This window comes from Nyctibius grandis, chromosome 3 (genome assembly GCF_013368605.1).
Source record: "Nyctibius grandis isolate bNycGra1 chromosome 3, bNycGra1.pri, whole genome shotgun sequence".
In the NCBI taxonomy this organism is placed as follows: Eukaryota; Metazoa; Chordata; class Aves; order Nyctibiiformes; family Nyctibiidae; genus Nyctibius; species Nyctibius grandis.
The window spans coordinates 51,033,250-51,060,206 of record NC_090660.1 but is presented as its reverse complement, the minus strand read 5'-3'; positions in this window follow the sequence as shown (position 1 = coordinate 51,060,206).

The following is a 26,957-nucleotide window of genomic DNA, read 5'->3' as shown; positions in this document are numbered from 1 at the left end:
AAAAAAAATGTGAGGGGAAACAGAAATACAGCGAGAAGCAAAGTAACTGAAACCTTGCAACAGGCCAGAGAGAAGCAGGAGTCTGCTGACACCTCAGTATCCCACTCTCAAGATCATGCAGATGGACTAAAACAATGGGGACGAAAGTCAATGTTGATTCTAGTTCACAAGTGCCAAATTTACTAGGTGAAATAAAACATAATAAGAGGAAAGGAAGAAAGTATTAAGGTGACAAAGAAATAAAAGCTAATATTAAAGGTAAAGATAACTTATTTCTATTATTTTGGTAACAAATGCACTTTAATTTCCAGTTTGTCCATACACCCTTTGTATTCATCTACTTCATATTTTCTTATTTTCTGGCACCACTAATGATGGCTGAAGTCAGTGGGAACATATTTATAATAAACTTTCACATTAATCCATCCTGTGGAACAGGCTAAAAAATAAGTCCCAAAAGATGAGGTACAACTGAATTTAATTTAGTAGCCCTTATTATCTTCTTTTGTAAATATTTTAGACTAATTTATTTCTCTGCTGAATTAATGGTCTAGTGTTTCCTCTGAACCTCATTAAAGTCATGTGAGTGAAGCAGATGACAGCCTCTCTAAGATGAATATATATGAGTTCCTTCAGTTTCTCTGAAAATATTTGTTTGTAAGATGTTCTTTCTCTCTGAAAAAAATAACAAAAAATTTAGATTATGATATCCAGCTGATCCTGCTCCAAAACATTGTTTGAGATTCAAGTACCAAATGAACAAGGGAGCTGATGATGGGAACGCACTGAAAGCTGAAAATGTTTCAATAAAAACATGAAGCATAATAGAAATTATGGTCAATTCAGTAATAAAACAGAATCACAGCTGATGCATACTTCCATCCAGTCTCTTCTTCCTCAACCTAATGAATAAAAAAATTCACAACCTGACAGGTAAATATATGTGTTTAAAGTAGGGAGTTAATCTAATTATTACCTAAAAATCAAGTCTGCATTTTGCTTGTGATTCCCAGGATACAATGACTGACATATCTATTATGTGAACCACTACTGATAAACTATCTTTTAAATTCAATTTTTGCACAAATCTACTTTGATAGAATGGAACATGCTTACAAGGCATATAGTTCCTTCTTTGCACAGAGTATAATTAATAAAGGAATTACTGATCTAAATCTACATAGTCATTAATTGAAAAAGCTCATCTTTCAACAAAGAACATTCTAATAACATTCAAATGCAGATGACAAACTTCACTTTAACAGTTTTTGAGTTTTTTTTATTTACAACACTGTAAGTTCCAATTCCATGGATATATTTGCTGAAGTTGCGAGACCTTTATTTTATTATAAACTTGTATCTCTTTGTTGTAATGCATAAAGGGATTTCAAATGCAATGTTTTATTCATTTTTCAAAGCCCAAAGCTCCTTAAAAGCCTCTGAAGTTTTTTTTGTGGGATTTTTTGTGTTTTTTTTTCTTTTTCTTCCCTCCCTCTTTCCCCTCTCTCTCTCCCTTTCTAGCAATCAGCAACAATAGGGCTCTTGTGATGCTCAAAATACAAGTTCTTTTTTTAAGTTGATGTCAAGGAGTCTGCCTTCTGAGTGACACTCCTGAAGACTCCAAAACAAGGTCTGTAGTTGGGGTTATTTGGCACTGAAAAGTGTTACTCAGCTTCTATTCTCCACTCTTTCATGAGAGCAAGGAGGAAAGGTGAAAGGTTACTACTAGGTATTTGAAAGGCATTTTCTTTTCAATAGTCTGAACTCATCCTATGTTGCCAGGTAAGACAGAGCCCTGATCAGATAAAATCATTAATTGCACTATGAAACATAACCTATTTTTTGAAGGAACAAAGAGAATGAGTAAAAAAATGACAAATAAGATTTCTAGATTATCATAAGACAGTCTGTCTTTCCCCCCAAAAAACAAATGCCATATAAAAGTATATCAAGTTTCTTTACATTTTTCAGTTAACATTGCCAAGAGTTACGAAAATCAGTTATGAAGACTGGTTTTATTTTTTTAAAATATTTTCTTACTAAAAGAAATACAGTTTTAGACAGATTGCATCTGACACTCTTGTGTTTTTTAATAATAAACTACTTTTTAAAGTTAGCTTTTATATTAGTTATATTTTTACAGAAATTGGAATTTAATAAGCCAAAATGGAACAGTAGATTACCCAGTGTGATCTCCTATAGAATTTAGGCACATAATGCTTTACACAGTTACTACTACCTTAAACTCAATGAGATATACTTGATTAAAAATGTCTTTAAAACAACTTTGATGATTCAAGCTCAGAATATTACATTTCCTACACAAGAGATATTGTACAAATCATATTAGAGTGTTTCCCCAGGAATTAGAAATACCAGAACACTGAAAAATTATGATATTTACTTAGAGAGACAGATCACAGGGCAGGACTTATTGGGAAGGTAGGTTCATAGGAGGGATGTTGGAGGAAAGAAGGAGGTTTGCAATGATGACAGAGAGGTCATCTGGAGAGGACAAATTGTCTGGGAAGCAGCTGGTCCCCGAATCAAAACCAGGTCATTCTAACAGGACAGGTTCTTGCTTTCACATAAAGACAATTTGAGGCACGAGGAAATAACAAGATGTGTCATAACTGAAGAAAGAAAGAAAGAAAGAAAGAAAGGAAGGAAGAATCCCTTTTTTGCTTCCTATAAAAACTCAAACACCAAAGGAAAGTTAATTCCTCTCACATTAAGAAAGTCCAATCAAGTTGACAGAAGAAGTGTTTGTATGATGAGATTGTTTCAGCTCCAACCATCAGACAGGTTCACGTGCATGTGCTTTCTGGTGTGGAAGAGAGCAATGTCAGGGAGAATGGTGACTGGAAAAAGAATGGTTTCAGAGGATCACGGGGCTCAATAGGAAGAACTTTGTAAAAGCAGATGATGAGTGAGATCATTTTGTATGAGTATAAAGACAAGTTTTAGAGACAAAATTCTTCTTAAAACTACTGTCAACTCTGTCCTGCTCTGTTAGAACCCAAAACCTGGACTGATTTCCCAAATGGAATAATTTCATTTTGCTTCTGAATCTAGCATGCAACAAGGTACTGAAGCTTTATTTACTTCGGTGGGCCTGTGTAGGTACAGGGGTCTATTTAAATATGTATAATTAGGTTTCAGGGAGCTTTTTTTTTTTCTTTCTTTATTCTTTAACACAATGTGTAAACTGAAAATTAAATTACTCTTTTATATTGGTTAAATAACAACTTTAATGCTGATGTCAAGTTGAACACAGAAAAGTCCCAAAATTGAAGTTTTTTGAGCACCACTCAAACTTATGTCATCTTCTTTTCCAAAGCAAGAAAGCAAGTCACTCGTAGGAAAGGGAAGTGGTGTGGAATGAGAGAGATGGTGAAAAGGAGAGAAAACACACACATATAAGATTTATGTTTAGCAGTTTATTAGAAAAGTAAGATTTACTGTTTGTTGTCTCACTCTGAATAACATTGTACTCTTCTTTGAGACTTCAAGCCTTCATTTTTCATTGAGACTTTCAGTCTCAATGTAGCAAGTTTAAAAGACACATCCTGACCACCTAGGAAGGGAATTCAGTTCTCTGCTGAATTCTTAGTGAACATTTTCAATCTTTTCTGCAAAGTGCTTCTTTTTTCTTAAATCGACAAAATGTCTAAAATTTTATTATTCATGAATTGGGACCTGTATAGGCTTTTTTCTCTATTTTATTTGGTATAAAAATAAAAACAAAGTAAAAAATAGCAATTAAACAGTTACAATGTTAAAAAAAGAATAGGAAAAAAAAATGTCCTAGTGTATCAAAGCAGTGCTCTACTTAGACCAGCAAGTTTGCTGATGACACAAAACTGGGAGGAGTGGCCGATACACCCAAGGCTGTGCTGCCATTCAGCGAGACCTAGACAGGCTGGAGAGTTGGGCGGAGAGGAACCTAATGAAGTTCAACACAGGCAAGTGTAGGGTCCTGCACATAGGGAGGAATAATCCCATGCCCCAGTACAAGTTGGGGGTTGACCTGCTGGAAACAGCTCTGCGGAGAAGGACCTGGGAGTCCTGGTGGACACAAAGTTCACAATGAGCCAACAATGTGCCCTCATGACCAGGAAGGCCAATGGTATCCTGGGGTGCATTAGGAAGAGTGTGGCCAGCAGGTCAAGGGAAGTTATCCTCCCCCTCTGCACTGCCCTAGTGAGGCCATACCTGGAGTACTGTGTCCAGGTCTGGGCCCCCCAGTTCAAGAAAGATAGGGAACTATGGGACAGAGTCAAGTGGAGGGCTACAAAGATGATTAGAGGACTGGAGCATCTCTATTATGAGGAAAGGCTGAGGGAGCTGAGTCTGTTTAGGCTGGAGAAGAGCAGACAGAGGGGGCATCTTGCCAATACTTAAAAATACCTTAGGGGCGGGTGTCAAGAGGATGGGGCCAGACTCTTCTCAGTGGTGCCCAGTGACGGGACAAGGGGAAATGGGCAAAAGTTGAAACACGGGAAGTTCCATCTGAATATGAGGAAAAACTTTACTCTGAGGGTGACAGAGCACTGGAACAGGCTGCCCAGGGAGGTTGTGGAATCTTCTTCTCTGGAGATATTCAAAACCCGCCTGGACACGACCCTGCACAACCTGCTCTAGGGGAACCTGTTTTGGCAGGGGGTTGGACTAGATGATCTCCAGAGGTCCCTTCTAACCTTAATCATTCTGTGATTTTGTGATTCTGTGATTTTATCTCTGACTAGGCCAGCAGAAGAAAGAGGGAATTACTTGTCTGTATTCTCATAAGGAACAAATGATTGACACTAACTATCCCTCTGTCCCCAAATGTTTTGTGTGTTTCTATGTGTATACATCAAGAAGATAAGAGTTTTGGAAAATAGACAATGAAACAATGAGAATACAACTGTGCATATGTATATATATATATTTAAATACATAAACTTAAAATATAATAAAAATAAGCACTAAATCTATCCCTTTGATCCATTAATAATAATTAATTCCATGAAGTGATTTTTAGTTTACCTTTAATCGTTGACTTCAAGAAGATTTTTCTATTTTTCTTTTTTTTTTTAAGCCAAAAAAGTAATTTTCCTTTTCTTTACATACTTTTTTACTAAGAACCGCAGAGTTGGCATGATTAATTACTATCTTACTTCACTTCTCTCCCATTGAAAGCTAGCTCTTGTCCTTTTTACCTTCCTCCCTTCCTTCCTTCCTTCCTTCCTTTCTTCCTTTTTATTCTCTCTCTTTAGTAAACAAGTGATGGATAACTTGTATATTCATAATATCAAATGTCAGACTTCTAGGAGGTTAAATATATTCCCTAAATATTTTCTGTTGATACATCATGTCTGTGTTTCCCTTTGCCTGTGGACATTGCATGGTTTGGGTTAGTCAACTGTTAAGACTGCACTTGACAGAGAAAACTGGAACTTCTCCATGAGCTTGCATAGGATATATATGTATGTGTGTTGGAGTGCAGGGAAGAGAGAAACACAGATGGCATGCACCTAGGTCTAGCCTGAGGCAAGTTTTTGGGAGGTGAATACTCCAAAGTTCAATATTATGGATTTACCCTTCATTTGTTATAAATATGTATATATTTCTAAGGTTAATATATAACTGTTAGGAGGCAAAAACTTCTCTAGAATAATAATAATTTTTTTAAAAAGCTACTTATGCAGCATTTTGTGCAGAAAGAGGGGGCCAAACAAGTTAGAATAAAGTGTCAGTGTTTTCTGTGTAGAAAAAAAAAAAAGACTCCATATAATTAGCTGAGAAAAGCTGATATAATGAAAAGATAGTAACCCTCTGAAAACAGGAATCTGAAAGCCTTATATCTGCCTATGCTTTCACCAAATCTGACCATGGTGTCAGATTTGCTAGTATTGAACAAATCATTCAATGTCTTTTGTTTCTTCACCTGAAAAATTAGGATGACACTCTCTTATGCAAAGTACACCTAGCAACAAACAATTTGCTGATGCTTTATAGTGCAAGGGTTAGTAATAATAGTAAATATTGTTGTTCTTTTTGTCTTTTTTTTTCTTATTTATGTGGAGAGAGCAAGAAAGAGAAAAGGAAAGAAAATGGCCTGATAGAAACTTTTTATACTGGAAAACAAATAATTGTAAATAGAAGCAAGTTTGTAGAACTATGTCGTTCAGACTGCAATTTTCCAACCAAAAGCCCCCACAAATTTACCTTGTGTTTTTATTTCATTTTTTTTAATTATTTTTTTCCCAATAAAGTACTTCTCATTTTAATCTATTTTCTCACTTATTTTAATTCCATTATACCAGGATAATATCCATAATTGCATCATAGGCAATATTAAACCTTTTATGTACCTATATGCCCTTAAGTTTATATCTGCAGGCAAATATACTGTAACACTTAATTATTCTGAAACAGAATAATCCAGTTGTTCCAAACTGAAATTTACATGGATATCTCATAATTTTGATATTTTTTTGTTTAGGAAAAGATACATGTCAGAGTATTAGATGTCATAATTTATGAGGGAAGAAAATTGTGAGTTTTGCATTTTAGTTATCTTCTTTCACTTTCATTCTCTGTCTTGTAATTTTGCATGTAACCTCTCCCTTTTTAAGGTTCCTTCCTTGAAGAATACTTACTTTCAACTATACTAAACTCACCAAAGTGTTTTTGTTCTTATTTGACCTTAAAGACCTGACTTTATATACTCCATAACACCACAGAAGCAGAATTTGAAGTAAAATACCCTCCCATTCTTTGTCACACAGTTGTATTGCAAAGCCACCTCCTTTAGATTTCAAACAACGGATATTTCTGGAAAATTTAGTAACCAGTTCAATATAGCGTTCACAAGTGTTTAGTCACACTAAAGAAATACATATGTGAAGGGTCTCTTGGAATAGCTGAGATGACATTTCAATTATCTTTGAAAGTGTTCTTAAGAATTCTTTACATTTCTTCAGAGCTACCAACTTAGAAATACAGCCTTAAGTCACTGCTGTCAGGAGGAATCATCCTCAAGATATTACAATTCACTTTGAGCAACTATATATATCTTTTAGAATCAAACATTTACCTATATTATTTGCCTCTTGTGGTCTCTCAGATGCTCTGACAATTTACTAAGAACCAGTGGTCTCAAATTACTTCAGACCTTCATCCCACTTTCCTGAATCCTGGACAAAGTAACAGACTTGAGAGTCTATTAACTTTAATAGTGCACTCATTAAAGCATCCTCATCATCTATCCACTGACACAAACAGGTGATGTGAATTCTCCTCCTATACTCTGGCGATTTGTCTGCATATTTAGTGACCCTGAAAAGAATGAAGTAGTCACATATATTGTCTTAATGACCTCTTGGGGTAACGAAATCCAGAGATGGACTATACCTTATGTAAAACTCTATTTCCTGTAAGCTAGAGATATTACTCTTGAGTTTTATGGTGTTTTCCTGTTAAATGGTGAAAAAGAAAATGGAAAGATTGGACTGTGTTCTTTACAATTTTCACAAACCTCACTCCAATTCCCTCTAGCCCTTGTCCTATCAAATAATCCACGTCTTCACAAATTCATGACAGGATGAACTGGTGAAGAAAACATACTTTATTTAAATAGCTTCAATTATATAATGACCTATTTGCATTTTAATAGAGATTTTGAGAAGAACACCTGAGACTTACAATAAAATAGGGATTTAAATTTGCAGGTAATTAAGAATCAAGCAGATTGTGAAATTTCTGTTTGATCTATTTAATAAACCTGTTTACAGTCATAGACAATAATGTTGCTGACTCCAAATTGTACCAAGTTATCAAAGGAAAAAAGTCTTCCTTTGACTGTACTAATTACTCAGAAAGTGAGTGTTATCCATGTCAGGAATATTCTCTTTAAACTGAGATGCTATTTTAGTAATTGCATCTGTAGCTCCTGATGAATAAAGCAGAAAAAATAATTGAAGACAAAAAAAATGCTGAATATATAATTATAATCCTCAAATTACATATAACATTCTAGCTTTGGCCAGCAGTTATTGGCTCTGGTCAGTTAACAGTGCCTAGGGACTAACGCTACATAAGTTCCATTGGCATTAATAAGACTTAGTTCCATAAACCCGTGAGTATTGACTGCACAATGAAACTCTGGACAGTGATTACAAATGGGTCAGAAGTGAAGAAATTGTACAGACAGAATCTCCCACAGGGGATGACTACTTGGGGATTAAATATTGTTCTCAGTTTACCATGTTTGACACAGAAGTGCAAATGACACTTGATTGAGGCAAGGGCAGGTAGTTCTATATTATTTAACTCAGCTAAGTCAAATCACTCTAACATGTATTTATGTTCCTATGGGATTTTCTGGGATTTGCACCTAATTGCCATATTCATAGTCATGACTTTTCTGCTGACTAACTACAATCTGTAAATTTCAGGGCAGGTAGCCTTCCCAGCTGTGTTGTAATCTCTCTGTTTCAATTGGTAGTGGTAGAAGTGCCACTGTACTGGAACAAGAACTCACAAGTGCAATGAGAGCAGTGAGAAATTAGATTTGTATTCAGATAAAGCAGCATTATGTTAACATCACTTCCCCCTATGTCTCTGCATATTTAGGTGCCATTGTTTTCTAAGCACTCGTTGCTTGGTAATCTCTATTCAAAATATAACAGATCTGCTGTAGGATGAGGCTTGAGGCACGTGCCACGAACTATGAATGGAAATTTACCTTTGTGAAGCAAGGAATTAGATCTTTTCCTGCTCAAGTGGCTTTGGTTGGTTGGTTGGTTGATTGGCTTGATTTTCTTTTGATTGCTTTTGATACTTTAGATTTACTTTTTCTTCTCTTAGCTAATGATAAGATTTTTCTTTATGAAGTTTTATGTTTAGAATCTCCAAAAGCTTAAAAGGAAAGGGTCATCACAGAATATCTCTACTGCTTTAACCATTCCTAAATCTTTCTTGGCAAGAACTCCTTTTGGTTCTGTAACTTCACTACTCCAAAATGTTTAGGACTCATTTATGTCCAAGGCTAAGAAACAGCTAAGTTGTATGGGTGATGTTGGCTATGCCATGCTAATGATCTTGGCTGGGACTCATTTGTGTCTGTGATCTGAAAGTTCTCTTAGCCAAATGTGATCCTTACCCTCTCCTCTAAGGGGTTCATCTGACAGTGCCATGTCATGGCAGTATGTCCCCCTGATGCCATGGTGGGGTCACAGCACCAATGTTAACTTCAGTATTCTCAACCTAACCCAAAGAAATGAGGACATCTAACAGTGTTCACCAATACAGCCTGCCCTCTGCAGTGGGGAGTGCACACCTCTGTCCCTAGGCTGCAGAGTGGCCTTCTCAGAAGTTTATTGCCCGTGAGGAGGTTCCAGAACTCCAGTCCAAAGTATTAAGGTGGTGTCTGAGTGGTGGCAAAGATGGGTCTGACCTTGGAGCTAGAGTGAGAGAGTCTGCTGTCTTAGTGCCATCTTGAATCAGTGACTTTTAGCACACAAGGCCAATGCTGCATCATGGTAGTTTTTTAGCATTGAGGAGTAGCAGGTAGTGAGTGAGAGTCTGCTCTGGCAGTCTCTGACTCTCTGTAAGTATTAATTGGTTACTTAGGGCTCATAAACACCTCTCTTCTGGAAAAGTCTCAGAGGCACCTCTGGCTCCACATGGTGAACCTTGCTGTTGGTATTCTACACTATTGTACGTTTGGTAGCATCCTGCTAAAGTTGGACATCTCCATAAACCACCTTCTGTCCACTTATATGACCATTTTAGCATCACCTTTTCTTTTCCTCAGCCTTATTAGCATAAATTCTTATTTACTTTCTTTAATTTCTAATGGGTGTTTTCCTGCCCCTTTTCCAAGACTATTTTTTTTTTTTTTTAAACTGATCCTTAGGAATAAAATCCCAAATAACCAGCACTTTTTTTTAAAACTGAATCAATGAGTACCAGCTCTGGTTTTTGTACTCTTTATCATTCCTGCAGAGTAGGTGCTTATCCCAGTGAAGAAAGAAGAAAGAGCTATTTTAGTGATGTAACTGTACTGTGAGATGGATCACAACCACCAGCAAGCCATCCTGATGTTGTTAGTCAGTATTTGACATCATTATGGCTTCTTTCTTCATAACAGTCCCGCTTCAGTGAATCCATTGTTGTATAGCTAACATGACAAAGTTGCACCCCAAATAAATAAGACACACAATCTTCTGCTCACTAATGCTTACAAGACCTTGTAAGTAAAATCAGTATTTTTCTCTTAAATTAATTGAACAAAATTCAGATAATTTCTCTACATATAGATTCCGTACTTGTTTTTGAACGAGGATTTCCATGAGTATTATCATCAAAATAAAAGAATACAGGCTTGATTGAAAATGCAGACAATAATGTCTAAATATTGCTAACAGTTTCAAAATGTTTTAGTTCTTTCATATTCTTACTAGTTTTGACTGTCCATGTACAGAAATACATACATATGTACAGAAATTTGCCTTAGTTTATACATTTAGACAAAATTTAGAAAAATTTTCCATTCATAAAATTATCTGTGCACTTCTAAACAGTATTAAGACAATAAATGCCATTTTATTAAAAATTATGGGCCATGCACTTTCATTTAATATTAAGTGTTAATCAATACAGCTCTTTTAATCTTTCCAGATGTAAAGTTGACATAAGATAGAAATATTGGAAAATGTGAGCTTAAATAAGTATTCAGAGAAAAATAAATTTTGAAGTAAATTTTTACCAATTTTGCTCTTCATTCACTGAGTCAATTTAAGAAATATTATACATGTTTAAATCTGTGTATGGCATTTGAAAAACAAGTGTGGATGAAAACTCTGTCTTCCATACATGAGGAAGTCTCTTACCAAGTCCTCTGTGCTTATATGAAGCTGACATTTGTGCTCTTGACACAAAGTTCAGTTAATACTGTTACTTTTGGTTTAGGTTTTAACAGGTTCATGAGATTGAACATAGTTTAGAAGTTGCATGTTTTGAGTATGACACTATCCTTTATGGTTTTTAAGATCAGTTCTTCCAGGAGGAGTTACAGAGTGTGAAAGCTAGATTCTAAAACTTTGGCTCCACTGAATAATCCTTTATCTATAGTAACACTATTAATTTCAAGAGGAACTTAAGTAAGGTAACACTCAGCATCATAAATCGTACTTTGGCCTTCTATACATGGTAGAACTTTTCAAACTAGCCTCAGTTCTGTGTATTTGAAAAAACAAAGAGGTATCTCAGTGAAACAGTTAGTTGTGGACATTGGTTTTATAGAATGAGTCAAAAGCTAAATTGTCTGCCTGACTTATGGGAAAGTACTGTCAAACCCTTTGATAAAATTAAAGGCAAACCTTGATTATCTGGTATTCTGAATTAATCAGGCTGCACCTTCCATTAAAAGCTAGCACTTCTAAAAAGAATCTGCTAATAGGGTTTTTTTTAAGGTGGATGTTCAGGTTATGTCTGTATAGTTTTATGTACATGTTTCATTACTATCTTTTACTTTCATCTTATCGATGTTAGCCATCTGCATCACCCTGACTAACTGAGTCTACAGAAACAGTATCTTTTTTCTTGTTATCAGTCTAGCAGACATTTGAAGCTATCGATTATTTACAGTCATCTGGCACTGTTTGTTTACACGCTGAGCATGCATTTATATTCTACCCACAAGTAGTTAATAAGTGTCAATCATCATTAGTATTTGCACGTATCAGCCCTGGAATGGCTATCTCAGGAAATATATCATGCCTAGCAGAAGTCCCACTATTACCGTCATCACAACAGTGTTATGGAAGGGTTTCTGATGAACTAAACAGACTTTTTGGAGAAGCAAACATTAGAAACCCTCTATTCCTTTGTTGCATTAATTGTATTAAATATGTTTCTGATTTTACCTTACCCTTACCAGTGGCTTTGAATTATTTATGCTAACCTCTACTTCTCTTCTCATATGATATTGTGGAATCAAAACTGAGTGCTGTGGTCAATCGGCCACAGACAGCAATGAATAACAGGAGTAGGCACATACTTCTGGAACTTTTCTGTTGTGCAAAAAATGTATGGAGAGCCTTGAGAGACAATCAGATTCTATCTGTGTACCATTAAAAAAAAAAAAATCCTTGGATGCGTTTTCTTTGCCTGGAATTGTTTTCAGGTTAGTGAAAGTCTATAAATTTTTATTTTAAAGGAAGTAAACTCTTTGATCTTACCTGTGAATCCAATGAAATAGTCTCAATACTATTTCAGTCAGGTATATGAATTGTTCCCCCAGTTCAGCCTCTAGATATGCAGAGTGCAGTGATTCAGATGGAACAGAAATTATGAACTATTTTGACTACAGCAATTCTAAAAATATATATACCATTCAGAAAATAAATCATAACATTTATTGTTTTATATTTTTCATCATGCTTTGGTTTCAGAATAAGTTGTGTGTGTGTGTGTGTTGAGAATTTCAGTCTCACAGGAGAGAGTAGCTTTTGAAAACTGAGAAAGAAATGTGCAAATCCACTGCTTCTGAAGCAATCTACTAATGTACATAATATTAGTGGTACCTTAATTATTAATATAAGTGACTAAAGCACTTTCTTTAACTCTGTGATATTCATAACATAGCTGAATTTATATGTCACTGTCTCGTTAAATTGCAGCACATGATCAACAGAAAAGTATCAACAAGCTTTCTTTGGAACATATGTTGTAGATCAGATACATGGATATTAATTGGGTCAAAGTCATTTAGACTAGCAATATTAAACATCACCAATTGATTTAGCATAGAATCACAACTCTTTAAGTAAACTTCTCTATTGACCTTACAACTTCTGGCATTTTCAAATTTTAAATAGCTCTAAATCATTCCATTAATATTATTAAGGCAGAGAATACTAAATTCACAGAATCTAAAGAAAAGGCCATGATGATAGCTGGTAGTGCAGATATATTGAAAACAGATTACTGGCTCTGCTAGATGTCATCATGTGTCATTCAATGAATATACTATACAGTCACAAGGCTCTGAGTAAAGTAGTTGTCATAACTGAAATGTTAGACTTCTTAAAGTGAATAGCAATATTAGTAACAGCTTCAAGAGACGTGAATTTTAACCTAGCTCTCATATGCCATCTTTCTTTTTCAAAAAAAGAAAAACATACACTCAAAATGGAGGTCAAAGATGTTCATATTTCTAAATACTATAATTAGGAATATTGCAATATTTATATTTAAATGAAGGTGATTCTTTGCCTGATATATTTTTCTGATTCCAGTGTCACTCTTAGATATTTGTTCCCAATTCCATACTTTATAATTCCAAACTTTATAAGTACTTAAAAAAATTACTTAATAGCCCGGGACAGAGATCAGGTTAGAATAAACATCTTCAACTGTGACATCGCTGCTACTGTTTGTCAGACTGACCAAACAAGTCAAGTACTTTCCAGCTGATTTGAGGTGAAGGAATAGATGATCCAAAATGTATTCAATCCCACATCAGGTAGAAGCAAATATATTGTGTGGTGTAAGAAAAAAATATTGAATGAATTTCAAAATACCATAAAGTAAAATAACCTGAATAAGAAATCTTTCTTGCTTAATGGATAAGAATTTTGGTGAAACACATGATATATATTTTCTGCATATTAGTCCTCGTTAACAGAATAAGAAAAAAATAGTCTTTGTCTAGGCAAATCTAAAAAAAAAATCCATCTCTTCTCAAACTTTTAATGAAAATAGGATGATTCAAAAGATTACATAACAATGTCATGTTTTCATAACAAATCTTCCTCATGTACTTTGCCGAAATCCACTGTATTATTTATCAAATCATAGGGGTGAGGACTAAGGCATCTTTTAAAATCTTGGTAGCTCCTAAAGAATGCAACACTGCTTTATCAGAGAGTTCCATAACACTTCACTTAATTATCTAAATAATAATAAGAATAATAGTAGATAACAATAAAGCTGCTGATAGAATTAGAAGGTGTGAATAAATTATGGATTAGATCTGGCAACAAGTAAAAAGGTACATAAATAAATTTACTAATTATAACATACATTAAAAAAATATAATAACCTAATTTATAGTTCTTTCTTATTTATACCATCTATCCTTCTGAGGCAAATGACAAAAAATATTCCTGAGTTAATGCAAGTATGATAGGCAAAAATAAATGGAAACTGTTTGGAAATCACACTTCCTTTTCCATAGAATAACATGAAATCTTAACTCTTTCTGACTAAATCTTTCTGTGGATTCTTAAACTCAAATTGTGATGTTTCTCAAGATGAAATTGTGATTTATTTTAATTTTTACTCCTTTAAAATATTTATATAAAATAAATGTCAAAGTGAGAAATTGATTCAATTTGGATAAAAATGTCTGTAATTCCTTTTCTCACAAGTATCAAAGTGTTTTGAAATATTTAACTAATTTTCAACACACAACACAGAAATCTAGTTTACCTAAGAAAAACAGTTCAGAAGTTTTCATTGACTTCTCTAAATAGTTTTTCACACGTAAATAAAATACTCCATTAAAGTTATACTCAAACTGACTTCAAAGCAATACGCCAGGATTTTTATAGAAATAAAAGCTAGCCTGGGATGTACATGGTATAATGGAATTTATGTCAAGATATGCTCAGAAAAGTTTCAATCTTTAATACTGTATAGGGATTAAGTACCAAGAATGAAAAAAAGAAGTTAATCTTCAGAAATCTTATCAGTTTTTATTTAAAACTGTTTAAGTAATCTCATATTGATGTTTCTATGGTACCTTCATCTGGTTATTAACTGTGTTGAAATTTGTCTGTCTCTTACCTTTCAAAACCATATATTTACATATGTGTTTATCTCTGCCTGTATGTCTGTGTATAGTATTGTTAGTTTTTGTTTAATTTTGTCAGTTCTAAAACTTGATTTGTTTTTCTTGTTTTACTGTAAAAGAATACAGTAACTTTGTATTAAAGATGAACTTCTTTTATCCTCCTCCCCATGCAGATTTTCAGTAAAGCTTTGAATGCCTATTATGCAAAAGTCCTAGAAGCATGTTGTCTATCATTTTGAAGTTCCAATTCAAAGATTATTTTGTTCACAACATAGAAGAAATCTTTCATCCGAAAAAAAAAAAAAAAAGATTGTGACAAACACAGATTTTTGGCTTCCTTTTGTGCAATGAAGATAGAACTAAAAGCGAAGGTAATTGGAAGGCCATTTAAAAAAATGAAATATCTATTGGTTGTCTCTGCTTTAATATTTCAAAAGTTTGGAGATAAAAGGTATTCTTACTTTGACAGCAACAATTGTTCAGGCTGTCATCAGCCAAGTCAGCAATTTCATCACTTCACAGGAAACACATCATTAGAAAAAAAAGGGAAAAAATTCCAGATGAACAACTAAGCACCCCCCGCCCTGCAAACCAAACCCCCTTCAAGTAGCTAAAAAGCCTACTTTTTTCCCCCAATATGAAAGGTCTGTATTTTGTAGTTTTTCAGACCTGAGGGTGTTTTCAGTAAGATTATAGCTACAGCAGAATTTTGTTCACAGTAATAAAAGATGCTGCTTACAGAAGCAAAGTTTATTGCTTAAAATTGAGTGTGGCAGCAATTTTAGACCTATAGGCATGAACTAGTAAACAAATGGTGGGGGCTTTTTTGTTTGGGTTTTTTTGTTTGGCTGTTTTGTTCAGGTTTTGTTTTTTGGGTTTTTTTTGCATTGTACTAGTAACACATAAATATTACAATTACTTTCCTATAGATAATGGAGACAAAGTTATGTGAAGCTTAATTTATCTTTATTTATTCTTAAAAGTTAAGAAGATTAAAATTCTGGATGATGTAACTAATTGACAAGCAGGAAAACAGACAGATCAGAGTCTGAAAAACAATGAATCGATTCATAATTTCTTAAATGAATTTATACGGTATCATAATTTTCATTCTCTCTTATAAGAAAATAAAATAAAAAGAAGGATAGAAATGTAAGGGAAAATAAGTTCATTTCAAAAGGTGATTGTGAGCTAACTAAGAAAACTAACAAAATACCACTGGAGGAAATTATAATTATATACCAGCCTCAATTCATACTGAAAAAATCTTTGACAGTAATGGTAACTGTTTACAGACATAATTGAGACTATTTGGTACTGAATTTCTGACTGAAAGCTTGTTGAAGCTGATGGACTGATCCAGTTCAATTTCAATTATACATAAGTGCTAAAATAGTCTTTCGGAAAGATAAAGACCTAGGGAGAATTTTATACTACTTATAGTTTGCACATACACATTCAGGCATAGAGTCATATGCACCAGAGATGGACAAACACTGGCCAGTTTACACAATATTTGTTGATTCTGATTCTGATTCTGGAACTCTGCTAGGCTTTTTCAACACAGGGAAAAATACTGGGAAAACCTTGTAAATAACGATATCAGGAATACCAAACTTGTAATCTTCTTGTTATTCCTAATTACTCCTTCTCAATGAGCATGCAGTACTAACTTGAATGCATCAGTTCTGGGTTCTTTAATGTGCCCAGAAGGGCTCATTACTGTATAACCCATACTGTATCATAAAATTCTTATGCATACATGGCATTGATATATGTACTTAGTCATCTCCACATCTAAAATAACGAGAAAGATCAGCTAGTTGTTAAATGTCTCACCACTCTAGTGGCCAGAAGTTGTTTTCTGTTAGGATATCTTTCAGTAATAGCAATACTGTTCCAGTATACTGGAATACTCTGTGCCGATTACAGCTCCGGCTGTTTACTTGTTGCTTCTCTTAGTAAATTACTCTTCAACTTGTTCTGACACGCTACTGAGTTCTGGCTTTTTGTAAGGGGATGCTAAGTCCAACTTACTGCCATGGCTTCCCATCTAGGTAACTTCCTGTGCACAGCTATACTGCCAAGCCTTGGGTGGTCTGATCTGCCTTTCACTTTGTCCCCTCTAGGCCTTTCTTGTGGTCTGCTACAGACGCTGATTGTAACTGGAAAAGCTTTGATCTTCTATTCGAATAAGGTCCTTTGCCTGAATTTTTGTTTCTTTTGTTACTTTGTTTTCTACTTTCAAAATGAGTTTATGTGAATTTAGGTAGAAAGGTGTCAGAAGAGCTATTTCATGAAAGCTAAATTTTCATGTTCATCTCCATGACTTCAGATGGCATTCCCATGAAAGAGTTCCTTCCTCTTTCTTACCTTAATCCGCTTCTGTAGGAAATCTCCTAGATTCAGATTTCCCTCTTTTTTCCTTTTCATGGAGATCCATAGTTTAATGGAGTCAGAAATGAGTTTTAGTCTTTCTGCCATCACATTGTTGTTTGCCCAACTCGTCTTTGGTAATGCTAATATCAAAGGTGAGCAATTAACTGCAGTATCATTAATTCCCTTACTGCTTAAGCAAGTGTCACTGGAGATTAAATGTTATAGTAGCCATTTACAGGGGAACTGCAAAGGGGAATCTTGTTTTTTAAAAGACCATAAGACAATAGTTTCATTGTACAGTGGTTTGTCAAGCAGGTTTGTTTAAAGGTCTTTCAGACTTGAGGGAACATTCCTGACCATTCATTTCCAACAGTAATTTGGGATCTGTATTGATGGGGCTGGGCAAAGGAGTTGAAAGGTTCTTGGTTTTCTGCTTTTTGTTTTTTTTTTAACCTAGATCTGTTTATTGATAAAGTAGTGTCATGGACTTTTTATTACTATGAAAAAAGCAGAGTAGACTTTTTAAATGAACATTGGCATGGGATGCCTCTTTTCAAATATCTGTGGTAAAGAGCTCAGAAAGTTGGTAGTCATTTATAGTTTTGCCACAACCTTTTGCATATTATCTGTTCTCCTTCACATTAAACTTGTATGAATTTATGAAGATTTGTATCAAGAAAAATATCATTATCTATATATTGTAATGAGATTATACTTACAATATTATAATGTTTCACAATCTTATGTCATCTTGTGAAACGTGAACAACAGCTAGATGACTTTAAAGTTTCTCCGTTTTCCCATGCTTTAGATAAACATTAATTCACATCTGACTCCTAAATGATTTTTTAAAATTGCTTGATTAAATCAGACTCTTAAATTTGTTTATCTATCTACCATATTTCGTATGTGATTACATACCATATTCAAACTGGATAAACAATTACATTTTCAAAAGTGGGTAAATATTTAATAAGTATTGAAAATAAGACAACATCATATAAGCAAATGAAACATTCTCTCTCTTTTTTTTTTTACTCCTGGTAATAGACAAGATGAGCTATGTGTCAAGCCAAGAAATTACTTTAGAAGATTAGTAATTATTAAAAGATATTTCTTAGGTTAATGTATTCCAAGTAAAGTGGAATAAGGTAAAGCAAGTTTTATAATTATTTTTTTTTTCTTGCTACTCTGGTTCTAGTATTATGTTTATTAATGTTTAATCGCATATTTAGAAGCATTTTGTGAAAGGAATGGTAAATAGAGTTTCTACTTGGTTCCATTCAGAACAGCCTTTGACCAATCTCTCAGATGTTCATAAGCCCTAGCACACTTTTTAGATACATTCAGTTGATATGACAAAGATTATCACAAAGTATTAACATTTTACAATTAAAAGGACTGTTATTTGGGATGAAATTTGTAATGGCCTTCATAGTTCAAATATACCGTACTCAATTCTCATATGGCTGTGTAGTTATGTCAGAATGCTTTACGAATGTTAGTCTTGCTGTTATTTGAGTGTATTTCTTGCAAGAATGCTTTCTAATTCTCTGGCTAATTAAATAAAAAAATAAAAGGCTTCTTTTTCAGATTGTTTTCCATTATATGAAAGCTGAAAAGTAAGTACTTAAAAATCCATGATAAAAATATTTTCCTTTTTGATACAAATTCAACTGCTTGTGATTTTTCCTTTCTGGAAATAGAATAAATTAATCCCACACCCTCTCCAGAACCGCCACTATAACACATTATTATTCTACACACACAAACAAGAGAAACCTGTGTTTTATTACAAATACTTATCTACATGATAAAGAAAGTTGCAGAAAAAAGAATATTCTGAAAAATATATTGCATTTTTTAGTGTTTTAGTGCATCAAAACAAAGGTTTAAGGGTTCCAAACAAACTACGTAGACATAAATAAAAAGATTTCCAGGCTTTGCTAAGCATGTCTGATTACATCATTCCTGGCTCCACTCTGAGAGTCATTTCCAACCATTCCTCCCAAAACAAGAGAAGGCCCGTTTTTCAATAGCACCAGCATTGTCTGCAGTCAACTCATGTGAATGCATAGGCAGAGAAATGCAAAACCAAGTGGACTTCAGGCTGGTTCCAGACATTATTCCTGTCTGTTTCCTCTCCACACACCGGCAACTTTGTTGTTCTTTCTTTGCTCTTCTATTGCTGGTTTGTGACACGTGGCTACCAGAAAGATGCAGGATACCATACAGCCACTTTACTCAGGGACTCATCAAGGGCACCATATCCCAAGTCCGTTCACACATACCAGGTGGTGGTTTATGTTCTCCAGGGCTGTGCTTCAGAGAGGAAAAGTATGGGATGCTCACCAGACCACTCCTACGGGTGTCCAGCCTCTCCCCTGAACTTCTCAACCTCCTATCATGGGGAGGTGGTTGTCATATGTTTGTCACGTGCCTCAAAATTTGCTTGGTTATATAAGCCCAAGTGAGGAGACTTTCAAACTGGTCTTAGTCATTGCTACTGTTCTGCAAATACAGTAGTAGTTGCCACTTCCAACCTGTCCTGGAGAGCCTCCTCACTCACCTCTTTGAATGAGCCAGATGATCACGCCTGCAGGACTGCATCAGGGAGGCGAGGCATGGTGTTATGATGGAGACTAAATCTGACCTGCTTCTGCCTCTTACAGGGGAGACACAAAGACTTCCCAGCAAAAAAAACAACCTTTTTTTTCCATGTACTTTCGCCTTCATTTTCCTTCACAATTTTCACTGTTCAGGGAGCTCTCAGTTCTTTATCAAAACAGATTAAATAAAAGAAAAACTCTTAGATCTCTTTACATCTTCCATTGTTTCTCAGTGGCATTTTAACAGGAGTAAATAAACTGCGTGTTTCTCAACTCCTTCCACCTGTTGCACATAACAAAACAGTAGTGAGCATGTGGGCATCTAAGAGCAGCACATTTAGGAGCAGTGGTTGAAGTGTGAGGGATGAGAGTTGCACATATCATGCTAATTTTTCCTTTCAAAGTGGAAGTGCCTGAATGTAGCTGCCTACTGGACAGAAAAGTCAGGCATATGCATGCATTTGGGGAGACCAGGGGGGGAGGGAGGGAAAATGTCTGTAGAGAAGAATTCCAGATAAGCTCTGGTATGACAAAACCAGCTCTAGCTCTCTACTGTTAACCAGATAAATACCACTGAACTCATAAAATTGCTTGTGGATGAGGCAAATACAAGGGCCATGCTTAAGGATCTGTGAAGGTTTGCTTGATCAGTATCATATTGTTAGAGTAGTATTCAGCAGTATCTGAAAACTCCATTGATCTGCTTTTCTAGAATAGTTCTGAAACACAACAAGAAAATATTGCCAAATTTACTTTACTTATCCAGTAATATTTCTAGGTTTTGGGTATTTTAAACTTTTGAAGATGCTTATAAAAAAATGCCTAAGCATACTGTTGATTTAAAAAGAAAAAGTGTAGCTATCAAACCTTATTAATTTATTTATTTATTCATTTATGAGTTCCCCATGAAGAATCCCATGGTTACAGGTTTTCCCAAGGGATGAAGGGTCAAACAATACAGATAAGCTGGCAGGATCTTGTTCTTCCTGAAGTGTTTTGTATTTGTAAAGGTACTTTAAAATTGATAATGCTTGCTGCTTGGAAACCTTCACTAAGGAAGTGATCATTTATAATTTGAGATGTATCTAAGGTCAATGTTCATCCACAGCAGGTCATGCATAAGATAAGGCATAGATTTTTTACCAAGATACCCTCCACCAAATAGAAGATAACACTACAGAGATTGTCTGCAAATAAGATGTATGCACTTTATTTTATAAAAGTGAAATTGTTTTGGCCTCTGTTTTTCTTTGTCTCTATCCTTTTGACAGGAACTCCTTGAATTTTTTCAGACTTACAGATCTGCAAAGCAGCATACAAAGCATTACAGAAAGACACTTTTACAGACAGAAAAATTAAGATAGCTTTTAATGACTGTTTTCCTCCATATTAATATGGTTAGATTGATGTATCCATTTTCATTTATTTACTTTGGTTTCAAAATTGGGGGACTAGAGAGTCGTTTTTCAGTTTGATGTCTGATATCAGAATAAAAGATCAGTTTATCTTGAAATCGTTGGTAGGAAATCTGAGATCTAGGCTGTAGTGCAGAAAAATAGTGATAACGTGAGATCAGTAAAGTGAGTAACAGGAGACTGATTTGGGTAATCTGTATTGTCTTAGCTTCTGATTGCTGCTTTTCCTAGAAAAGATGCTTCTGCTTTGGTTTTAAATTTGCCCCCCTCTCTGGACTGTTTAACCTGAAGACTTTCTCTGCAAGATGAATAACCTGAAGACTTTCTAAAAATAGCCTGCAGGACTTTAGTTTTTGTAATAGCAGGAACAAGGTCAAAATGCCCAGAAGGGATATGTTAATGAACTGATGTAGGTTGCAGTTGTCAGTATTGCTTGGCTGGTGCATTGCAGCAAAAATATTTATGGTGTAAGTTTTTGGTTAGTGAATGTATACATTTCATCTTCTTCTGGTGTTGTACAAGGACAGTCAATGTGATAATTAAAAGAAATAGTACTACAGTTGATTAGGTGGAACAAAAAACTCTTAGTAAACACTACATTTTATGAAGTGTCCTGTTTATCCTTTGATTTCCTTTTGATAAATTTAATAACCTTTACCTTCTATGTAACAGTGAGACACATAACTCACCAATGCAAGGCTGCATTTCTATATGACAGAAGCTTTGTATCTAAGAACTGTATCTCAGAATGCTGTACAACTCATATGCATATATTGTTACTCATATAAAAAGTTTGAACTTATGTTTGTAGGATGCAGTTTTGAAACATGTAGGTTTCTTAAATGGCTGGAGGAAAGAAGAAGTCAGGATAGAGGAGGAATCTGTCTTGGTTGATGAGGGCTGGGTCAGGGACCAATTAAGCAACCTGGATGTCCATAAATCCATGGGCCCTGATGGGATGCACCCGTGGGTGCTGAGGGAGCTGGCGGAAGTCATTGCTAGGCCACTCTCCATCATCTTTGCTAAGTCGTGGGCAATGGGAGAGGTGCCTGAGGACTGGAGGAAAGCGAATGTCACTCCAGTCTTCAAAAAGGGCAAGAAGGAGGACCCGGGTAGCTATAGACCGGTCAGCCTCACCTCCATCCCCGGAAAGGTGATGGAACAACTTGTCCTTGATGCTGTCTCTAGGCACATCAAGGATAGGGGGATCATTAGGGGCACTCAACATGGCTTCACCAAGGGGAAGTCATGCTTAACCAACTTGGTAGCCTTTTATGAGGATGTAACACGGTGGATAGATGATGGTAAAGCAGTGGATGTGGTCTATCTCGATTTCAGTAAAGCGTTTGACACAGTCTCCCACAGCATCCTCGCAGCTAAACTGAGGAAGTGTGGTCTGGATGATCGGGTAGTGAGGTGGATTGTGAACTGGCTGAAGGAAAGAAGCCAGAGAGTGGTGGTCAATGGGACAGAGTCCAGTTGGAGGCCTGTGTCTAGCGGAGTCCCTCAAGGGTCGGTACCAGTACTATTCAATATATTCATTAATGACTTGGATGAGGGATTAGAGTGCACTGTCAGCAAGTTCGCTGATGACACAAAACTGGGAGGAGTGGCTGATGCACCGGAAGGCTGTGCAGCAATTCAGAGGGACCTAGACAGGCTGGAGAGTTGGACGGGGAGAAACTTAATGAAATATAACCAGGGCAAGTGTAGAGTCCTGCATCTGGGCAAGAACAACCCCAGGTATGAGTACAAGTTGGGGGCAGAGCTGTTGGAGACCAGCGTAGGGGAAAGGGACTTGGGGGTCCTAGTGGACAGCAGGATGACCATGAGGCAGAAGTGTGCCCTTGTGGCCAAGAAGGCCAATGGCATCCTGGGGTGTATTAGAAGGGGTGTGGTCAGCAGGTCAAGAGAGGTTCTCCTCCCCCTCTACTCTGTCCTGGTGAGGCCACATCTGGAATATTGTGTCCAGTTCTGGGCCCCTCAGTTCAAGAAGGACAGGGAACTGCTAGAGAGAGTCCAGCGCAGAGCCACGAAGATGATTAAGGGAGTGGAACATCTCCCTTATGAGAAGAGGCTGAGGGAACTGAGTCTCTTTAGCTTAGAGAAGAAGAGACTGAGGGGTGACCTCATTAATGTTTATAAATATGTAAAGGGCAAGTGTCAAGAGGATGGAGCCAGGCTCTTCTCAGTGACATCCCTTGACAGGAGAAGTGGCAATGGGTGCAAGCTGGAACACAGGAGATTCCGCATAAATATGAGGAAAAACTTCTTTACTGTAAGGGTGACTGAACACTGGAACAGGCTGCCCAGAGAGGTTGTGGAGTCTCCTTCTCTGGAGACATTCAAAACCTGCCTGGACGCGTTCCTGTGTGATATGGTCTAGGTAATCCTGCTCCGGCAGGAGGATTGGACTAGATGATCTTTCGAGGTCCCTTCCAATCCCTAACATTCTGTGATTCTGTGATTCTGTAATACTGAACACATGGCATGTGAGAATTTAATGTAAGAAAATGTTTTTCTTAAAGTCACTGAAGTTATTGAGCTATGAAAGAATTATGACTTCAAACAAAATGACTGTGTATACCCTAAGGGACCAGAGAAAGGAGCAAAGGATTATGTATTTTAGGTCTACAGATATACTAAACATGATTGTCTCAGACTTATTAATGTTATTGTCAAACATTGTCAGAAAGAAAGAGTAAACAGCAGTTTACTCTTAACAAACATGTTAGCTCCTTATACCCTAAAAGGCAGTACAGAAATGCATTTTAGGGTTTTCTGAAGCAAAAGAAGACTTTGCAATGGAAAGTATGAGGAAAGATGTTCAGCAGGAAAAAGAAGGCTTGAAAAGCAAAGCCATTTGCCATTTCACAGGCTGCACAGATATCATCATTTTGAAGTCATTAGGATATCTATTTTTCAGTTACAGCATATGCATTAATATGCTTCACTTTAAAAAAAAATTAAAAAAAATTTGGACAAGCATTTTAGAAACTCTGCCTCAGAGAGAAGTGAATGTTAACATCAAGCAACTCATCCCAACTGCAGCTTGCATAGATCAAAGCTGGAAAATGTGTAATCATCTGAGTGGATAAGAAGGATCACATAAAAGATCACAGAACACCAGAAACAAGACAGAAACAGGAGCAGAGAAATTGCTGTAAATTCTATATAATGAAAATCATGAAGTGAGGCATGATTTAGTGAAGTGCATTACTGTGGATAGTAACACTGAAACCTGTCAGGAATCTTATCTTTACACAATCAGAAACTCAAAAAGGTGTAATTACAAAGAAAGTGCCATGACCAAACTTAATGAATAAACAAGCACTTCATTGTTTGTTTAAAACATGACACCTTCCAGTGAAATAAATAACTACAGAATAAAATCTCAGATCCACGCAAGTACAATAATACATACATACTAACAATTGAACCTTTAGACTAGGGTCAGTTGTTCCTATTACTTCTGAGTAGCTAGTATCAAAGTAGTTATTTTCTGTGAGAGCTTCTAAGAGCTTTCTTTTCTAGAAATCTGACCTGGAAATATTGAATTTTTGCTAGTAATGACATGACATCTGTTACCCGAGCTTGATGCAATTTAAGAGGTTAAAATATGTAATAATACAAGTCTCAGTCATTGCAAAGGAAGAACATAATTTCTGTATGCTAATTTACAACTAAAACCCACAAATTTCATTTTTTAAATGGTTTTCTCCATGTCGTACTATTTTGCAATGTGAAACACTTATCCTGGAATATGGTAGTTGATACAAAATGAATAAAGGCAGCCTAGGTACAAAAAGAAAAGAAACCATAAGTAAAGGTGCCTCCTTCAGCTCAATCAATTTTCAACACTTTTCTAAACCCTGGTCCCAGATGCTAAATATTTTCCTTCACACTCCAAGTTTTTACTGTAATATTCAGTTTAGAGAGTTCTTCTATTAGACATTATTAGACATCTAGATCAATTTTAAATTACTTTATTTTCAGAAATACTGAGCACACTTTACTCCTAGTGGAGTAAGAATATCAGTACATTCTCAGCAGTTCTGAGAATCACGTAATTTTGATAGATCTTACTGTAACAGCAGATAACCAGCTTCTTGCATGTATTGACTTCTGATCATAGATTTCACTTTTCTCGGTTTCTCTCACAAAAGGAATTAACATGTGCTTCCACTGAGGGCTGAACAAATGTAATGCCTTATCAAGTCTGTGTTGCTTCGTAGAAAAAAGCAAACCAAATAAAAACAACTAATCAAGGTATTAGCATTTCTATAGATCAAATTTAATTTCTATTCTGATGTAATAGTATGAGAGCATAAATGACATCTTTCTTGCTACATCTGGTAACATTTAGAAGATCACACTTGCACTTTAAACAATATTGTACCCTTTGCTTTATTTTAGCCTATTTTTTGAAAATCCCAGACTCTTACTGATATTTTTTTCCCTCATGGGATATCTATAATCAGTTATCATCTCTTACATTTCAAAGGTATAAATTACATTTTTGAAAATTAATTTTATAGTAGTGATATCATTGCAGATATAAATAAGGCAAAATTCAAGAAGAAATAGTTTTACATGTGTATGCGTATGTGCACACACTTGTGTATGTGTATATAAGCATATGTATATATCATCTTAGCAATATTCTGTTGAGATATATCACAGTAGTTATGTTGATAGACCACTGCTAAGGTTACAAAGTTAGGTGCTTAGAAATACTAAACCAAATATTGTTTGTGCAAGGCAAATTAGATGACTTCTGTGTTTAATTGCTTACTTTTTCCTCATATTCCCATTTTTATTCAATGTGTAGAATGGGCATTTTCTAGGAATTAGTCCAGGTTAAGTGATAAAAGCGGATAGGGTTTTACAATATTTCCTATCTGTAGCAGAAAAGGGAATATGTTTAAGGAATCACAGGTTTGAAAAAGTATAAAGGATGAACTTTTTGTTTGTTTCAAAGCTTCAATAATGTGCTATTAAGCAAAACATTTAAAAAAATTGTAAAAATGAAACTAGTTGAATGTTTATTATTTTCTAGTACCCAGATTTTCTTGGGTGCAACAAAGTTTTATTTTAAGAAACCTAGGAATTCAGAAAACCAACTGAAGACAATGGAATTTATTGGTAACCTTTTGAAAACTGTGTGATAAGTAGTCAGAAACGTGGTCAACCAAAACAAGTACTGTAAATCAAGAAATGAATCAAAACGAAGGCAGATAATTTGACATTATTCTGTGCATCAGCTCTCCATCTGTAAAATGCCTATGGTGTCTGATGAGGGACTTTGAGGTTGTCCTCTGAGTAGCTCACAGGCAAGTTGCCTCAGTGAACATCACATACAAAAAGTACAGATAAGGAAATAATTAACTCTGCCTTCAGAGCAGGGTTGAACTTTCTGAAACAAATAACACCTAAGGCTCCACATGCAAAAGTGAAGCTCACAAACATATGGGTGCACATAGTGAAATTCTTTCACTTTGTACACTAAGTAGAGCAGGAGTTGGATAGAGATGGGGAGAAAAGTATAGGTCATGGTGTTGAAAGTAGTCCAGTGCATGCTTAGAATCATAGAATCATATAATCATTTAGGTTGGAAAAGACCATTAAGATCATCAAGTCCAACCATTAACTTAACACTGCCAAATCCACCACTAAACTGTGTCCCTAAGCACCACATCTACG